Here is a 6,312-nt window from a genome sequence, read left to right as displayed (position 1 = left end):
AAATAAATAAATTAATTAATTAATTAATTATTTTTAAAAAAGAGAAAAGCAGTGATGAAAAGCTAAGATAAGTGGGTCCAGGCCAGGATTAAGGACCAGGTTTTTGTCTTTATTTAATTTCACTTTCTCCCAGGATGAAAGACAGCACTGGGGAGAGCTATGAGCCCTGGCCAGGAAACCAGGGAGGCCTGTCACTGGCTGGCTGTGTTAGCCTTGGCCTTGCTTGTTCCACTCTGAGCCTTGGTTTCCTCCTCTGTAAGGGAAAGGGGTTAGGTTTTATGTTCTTTAAAGTTCATTTAAGAGCTAACATTCCACCATTTTGCTTACCCGGGTTTTTAGAGCAGAGTCCCCAAAGCAAGCATCCTTGACCGAGATTTGTCTCACAGCCCAGAGATCCCCGTCTATTTTCCCTCAAGGGCTCGCACAAGGATTATGTTTAATCCATTTGCAACTCATATCTGTTTCCTTGCAATGAGTATTTATGTTCCGATAATTTCTTAAAAGCTTGCAATAACTAAGCCAAATGCATTCCTCAAGGAGCTGCAATTAAAGATGCGTTCGTTAATGGTAGGGGGTAAAGATAGGAGGAGAGAATAATTTCAGAGCTGGAGGAGGGCGACTCGGCTTTCCTTTGAAAAGGGAAAAGCACAAGCAGCCACAACTCTGCTGAGCTGACAATGCCTTAATGACATCACCTCTATCTAGCCTCAGTTTAATATGTTCCCACAAGGAATCCTTCATCTGTGAAGACAGGCACAAGTTGACACATTCATAGGGACTTCTTTTAAAAGTAAGCCTAATGAGTTCACTCTCATTTTAGAGGTTTAGGAATTAATCTGTGGATGAAAGAGTTAAAATTTCACTGGCTTGAGCTCTGTATCAGGCAAGCCCCAGCTGAACGTTTGAGGAGTGAACAGGCAGACAGAGATGGGCAAAGTTCTTCAGGTTCAAAGACTTGTTTTGGAAAAGAACACAAAAAGTTCAGATGCTTTTGCTGAAGCTTATCTGATTTTTTCAAGCTAGGAATGGGGGAATGCAGAGGCATTTGTGGAGCCAACCGAACCTAAGATGTGCTCCACTGTCCCTGCCTTTGCCTTTAAGCTTATGAGTGTTTTCAAGGGAAATCTAATCCACGTTTTGATTCCTTTGCACTTGAATGCATGGGAGTGCTGGTTGGTGAGAGAGCAGCCCAGATGGCCAGGTGACGGCTAAATAGTAGGGAAACTCTTAAGCAGAAATGTGTCAAAGAATGGAGAAGAGTCGTTTCCCCAAGTGCAGGCAGAAAATGAGAAAGAAAAGTAGTGGATACAGAGAGGGCAAACAAAGTGACAGGACAGGACAGAGTCTGTGACCCTTTAAGAGGTTGAAGGATAGTACAGAAAACTCGGAATTTGGAATTAGAAAGCTGTGGCTTGACTCTCTTCAGCAACAGTAGCCTTAGTTTCCTCACCTGTAAAATGGCTATTTTCATCAACAATTCCTACTTCATGTGGTTGTGAAGATAAAATAATGTTTATAAAAGTTCATGGTTTTGTGCCTGGCACATAATAGGCACTGAATAAATATTTATTATTTTTTAATGTTTCATTTAAGTTCAAGGCAAATCCTGATTCTTTTATGTGTTTCCCAAACTGGTTTACCCTGTCTCCCACCCACAAATCCTAACTGTCACCCTGAGAGCAGCAAGAAGTACACTCTCCCTAGAAAACAATATAAATTGGCTCACAGATTTTTTTTCACACCAAGTAGCATGATTTCAAAATGCTCAAAAAAAACAGAGCCAAAGCAAATTCCCTCTCTGCACTCCCACCCCACCCCCACCCCCGGACACACACCTGAACTTTTAAACCTTGGAAATCAGATGAGAGAGAAAGGCCAGCCTTCCATTGCTTCACATCGTGCATATATACCGAGTTCACTTCGCAAACACAAGGTGCACTGTCAGAAGTGCCTTGGGCAAAGTTTGTACTTTGCTTGAATTCAAACTTCTGTTTACCAAGGCAATAAACCAGTCCTCTGCTGCTCCAGGTGTAAAGCTATTATGAAAAGGCATATTTGTATTTCACCCCACCTCAGAGGTACGGTATGTGGGACGTCCTGCACTGTAAGAGCAGCCAGGATTTATTTACAGAGAGAAGCACCCAAGCACGAGAGGAGTGTCGTCCGGCTGGGAAAGGCTGAGCTCTGGCAGAGACGGGCCATCTAACTTTCCTCTTCCTCTTCCACAGGCCCCTCAGATGCCAGCACTTTCCTCTCTGCGTCGGCAAATAATCCAACCTGCGGGTGACCCTCCAGGGGCCTTGGCCATCTCCGTTTAGACAAGTTACATCCTCTTGGGCTTTCTGTCCTAAGCTTTCCAACTGACCCACTACTGACACACTTCGTACAGCCAGAAGAGGGTGGAGAAATGCAGTAGCTGCCAAAACTTTTGCTCCAATCCCGTGCCTGAAAGTCTCCACAGTGTTTCTTCCACCTCCTTTGTGTGGGATGTCACCCTCTGATGGGTTATCTGAGGCCTGGGATGGGTGGGAGGAAACTTTCACCCAAATCTCTGACTGAGCTAAATGGCCTGGAACCCATTCTAAATCGTCTGCTGCAATCTTGGCACGGAAGGAGGAAAGAATGTATGGAAAAGGGCAGACTTAGAATGCCAGGGCCGTTAGGCTGGGCAAGTGGGAGAGTTGCTGAGGGGTCCCAGCCGTGTTGTTGTATCCAGGCAGGTCTGGGAGACCACCCAGAAGCTTGCCCCAAGGCACACAGCCGTGGCAGCGTCATAGCTAACAACATAAGCTGCAAGACACAGGCAAAGCTCTCAGTCCTGGGCTTGAACTGGGGCCTCCCTCTTATTTTCTGGGAGGTGTCTTCAGAACTTTGGATTTCCATGTTTCCTGAGACCCCTACTAGGTACGGAAGCTTTAGACAGGGGCTAGCACATTGTACATACTCCATAAATGTTTTTGAACAATGAATTAACACCAGCTTCATCCCTTGAAAAAGTAAGATCTTGAACGAGATAATTAACCTCTGAGCTCAGACACGTCAACTGTAAAATGGGGGTCATAATAGCCATTTCCTTTCAGAGTTGTTATAAGGATCAAGTGAGTGAACCCTTTGTTAACTCTAAAGAACCTCACAAACATTGGTAGTTATGGCAATGCAGAATACCTGCTTAAACTCACACTTGCAGACCATGCCTGGTCACTGTCTCCCTCATGCTGCCTAGAAACTCAACGCAACACACGACTATCAAACGCCTACAAAGGCTGAGGCTCCATGAAAGCCATCGAGAGTCCAGAGGTGAATATACAGGGAGCTTGGCAGGTAAGGCATGAGGGTAAGGAGAAGACATTCCTTCCCTGAACATGTAACTACTGAGTGTTTAACAGTCAATCATTCAATAGCTACTGAGAGCCAATTATGGACAAGGCTTTGGGAATTCTTGGCAGTGGGAATTGTTTTGGTTAGGACAGGCTAATGTAATGACTCAACACAAAACACATTTGTTTCTTGTTCACATAATAGTCCTGGATGGGTATGCAGGTTGCTGGGGCAACCCTTCTTCACTTAGTCATTCAACCGCCCAGGTTCCTTTCATCTTGTGCCTCCACCATCCCGTAGGGCCTTGTCAACATCTGCCAGAAAGGGGAAAACATGCAAGAGTGTGCATGAGAGGTTTTCATGGGCCAAGCCTGGGAAGCAGCACTGAATGTTTCCACTCCTGTTCCATTAGCTAGAACTTCATCACACCTAACCACAAAGGAATAGGACATGAGCTTACTCTGTTTCCAAGAAGAAGAGATAGATTTTGGTGAATATCTAGCCAATGCTGATACAAGGACATAGCAAGCAGCAAGACAGATTCCCTACCCTCAAGGAGCTTACAGCCTGGGGAAGGTTATGATAAATAGATACACATATAGCCAAGATAATTTCAGATAATAATAGCTACTTTGAAGAAAAAAAAAAAATAGGGGAATACGATGGTGACTTTTGGTGAGGGGACCTATTTTAGATGGGGGAGGGTGTTACATAAGCTGAAACTCAAATGATAAAAAGTGATCAGTAGGGGAGAGACAAGAGGAGGGAAGTCCAGCAGAGGCTACAACAAACAAGTGCAAGGTCCCAAGATGGGACTTGCCTGGCGTACTGAGGACAGAACAAAGGCCAGAAGGGTTGGGGTGCTGTGAATGAGGGGAGAACTTTATAGGATGAGGGCAGAGAAATTAGAGGAAGGCTAGGTTATGTCAGGTCTTAGAAGCCACGGTCAAGAATTTGGATTTTAAACAATAAATTATGTTTCAAGATTCATGGTGATCAAAGCAGAAAGGAGGTATGTACCAGTCTGGGGCCTATTCATCTACAAATCCATTAATCCGCTCACTGCTGTTTCCCAGCTCCGCTCTGTCCTGCAGGAGGGCTTCCTCCTGTGTACCCCAGGCTCCCACGTCAGCTGCCTTCCAGCTAGTAAGAGCCAATGGGAGGTGTTGGTGGGAGATTGGAGGGTAGGAGAAAGGGAGAAACCAGGGTGTATATCTCTTTCCCTTTCTGTCTCAGGCAGCTTCTACAGCAGGGCTCTGTTCCCTCCATAGCTCCAGCTCCTGCTAGACAGGCCCACCATGGTCCAGCTTCTTCCAGGTGATCCTGGCCTCTGGACTCCGGTATATGATCTCCTCTCTTTGTCCCTCTAGCTCAGCCTAGTAGCATCCTAGTAGCAACCACTGTTATGGCTAATGGCTGGACTGGCTTTTGAACTTCTTCTATCGTCTATACAGCCAATGATCTGCATTCGATTTCCTGTGTTTAGACACTTAGAGTGGGCTCAGTTTCCCTGGTTAGATCCTGATGACTAATACAAGGTAGAAATCACATGCTTGGGGAATGTTACCTCAGCACCGGTACCAGGCTGGGTACATGGCGACAGTCCATGGTGACAGTCCTGGTTTCCTATGGCTGCTGTAACAGCAAAAATATTACAAATCTGGAAGTCAGAAGTCTGAATAGGCCTCACTGGGTTAAAATCAAGGAAGCTCCAGGGGAAAATCTATTTTCTTGTCTTTTTCAGATTGTAGAGACTGCCCACATTCCTTGGTCCGTGGCCCCTTCCTACATCTTCAAAGGCAACCACAGCAGGTCAAGTCTTTTTCACAATGCCCCCAGTCTGCTTCTGACTCTTCTGCCTCCCTCTTCCTTATTTAAGGACCTTTGTGAATACACTGTGGCCCCATGATTCGTCCTGGATGATATCCCTATTTTTTAAGGTAGGCTGATGAGCAAGCTTAATTCCATCCGCGACCTTAATTAGCCCTCGCCATTTAATATAACATATTCACGGGTTCTGGGGATTAGGACGTGGACATCTTCGGGGGCATTTATTCTGCCTGCGCAAGTGACTCACTGAGCAGATAAGTCAGAATAGGGGGAGGGAGGTCATGGAGGCTTGCCTAAAGGGGAGAGTCGCTTGATGCCCTACCCTGCACACAAGGAGAATCGATGCCCATGAGCTGAAAGGAACACAGAGGCTCCAGTCCTCCAGAGAGAGCATTTGCGTCCTGTGGTCCAGGGGGTCTCTCCAGAAATGCTTGAAGCATGGCTTGCTGTCGGGAACCCCTCCGAGTCTGCTCTTCCCTGTCTCTCCAGGGATTCGATGCTGGGACGCAGCTCCCATTCGTCTCTCACCCAGGATGGCACGTAGGTTTCTTGTTGTCCCAGAAGAAGGTTCATTTGAGAGAGGGGAGTGGGTGAAGGCAAACTGTTGGCTGCAGCGCGTGAGGCCCATCAATTCCAATTCAGGGACAACTGGAGTTGATGCCGGCGCTCCAGCCAAATGTAATCAAGCACCTCCTGTTGCCAGACGACGTGTTGTTCAGTGAGGAGCTGGCGGGGTTGTTGTGAATCCAAGATGCTGCTGTAACTTTATCAGATGGCTCCTGGGAGGCGAGGAGGGAGAGAAAAGAAGGAAATTCACTGCCCTGGCAAATCAACTTGCAAATCGTAGCCGATTCCTGAAAAACTCTTGCAACTGCCTACAGGGGAGAAAATCCACAATGAGGTGGTGGCCAGCACACACTCAGAGTGGGAGGATTTGTGACCCTGTAAGCCCCTGGAGCAGCATGTGTCACCAGATCTCCAGGAAAAAACCCTGGGCCACTCCTCCACTTCTTTGCGTGTAGGGCGGGGTGGTGAGTTTGACGAGGACAGAGTTTGGTAAGTATAGAGTGGCTTTCTCTATTTTGAGCTAGAATTTAAGGAAATGAGTTTTTAAAAAAATGCTTCATTGGAACTGGAATTCCCCCACCCACTCTTCCTACATGT

General features: G+C 46.4%; 1 long non-coding RNA gene across 22 annotated transcripts in view; it reads right to left on the bottom strand.

Annotated features, from left to right (window-relative positions):
- Positions 1-6,312, bottom strand: part of LOC114486608 (uncharacterized) — an 85,026-nt gene that overhangs the window by 31,815 nt on the left and 46,899 nt on the right. For 17 of the 22 annotated variants that reach the window (XR_008617201.1, XR_008617197.1, XR_008617198.1 and 14 more), the window contains 2 exons: positions 1,836-5,927; positions 328-540 (listed from right to left, as the gene is read on the bottom strand). This is a non-coding gene — a long non-coding RNA (uncharacterized lncRNA). The remainder of the gene's footprint in view (positions 1-327; positions 541-1,835; positions 5,928-6,312) is intronic. The other 5 variants (XR_008617190.1, XR_008617196.1, XR_008617189.1 and 2 more) reach the window with 5 other exon arrangements.

Source organism: Physeter macrocephalus, chromosome 1 (assembly GCF_002837175.3).
Source record: "Physeter macrocephalus isolate SW-GA chromosome 1, ASM283717v5, whole genome shotgun sequence".
NCBI lineage: Eukaryota > Metazoa > Chordata > Mammalia > Artiodactyla > Physeteridae > Physeter > Physeter macrocephalus.
Note: the sequence above shows the minus strand (reverse complement) of the source record. Positions and strands in the feature narration are given on the sequence as shown.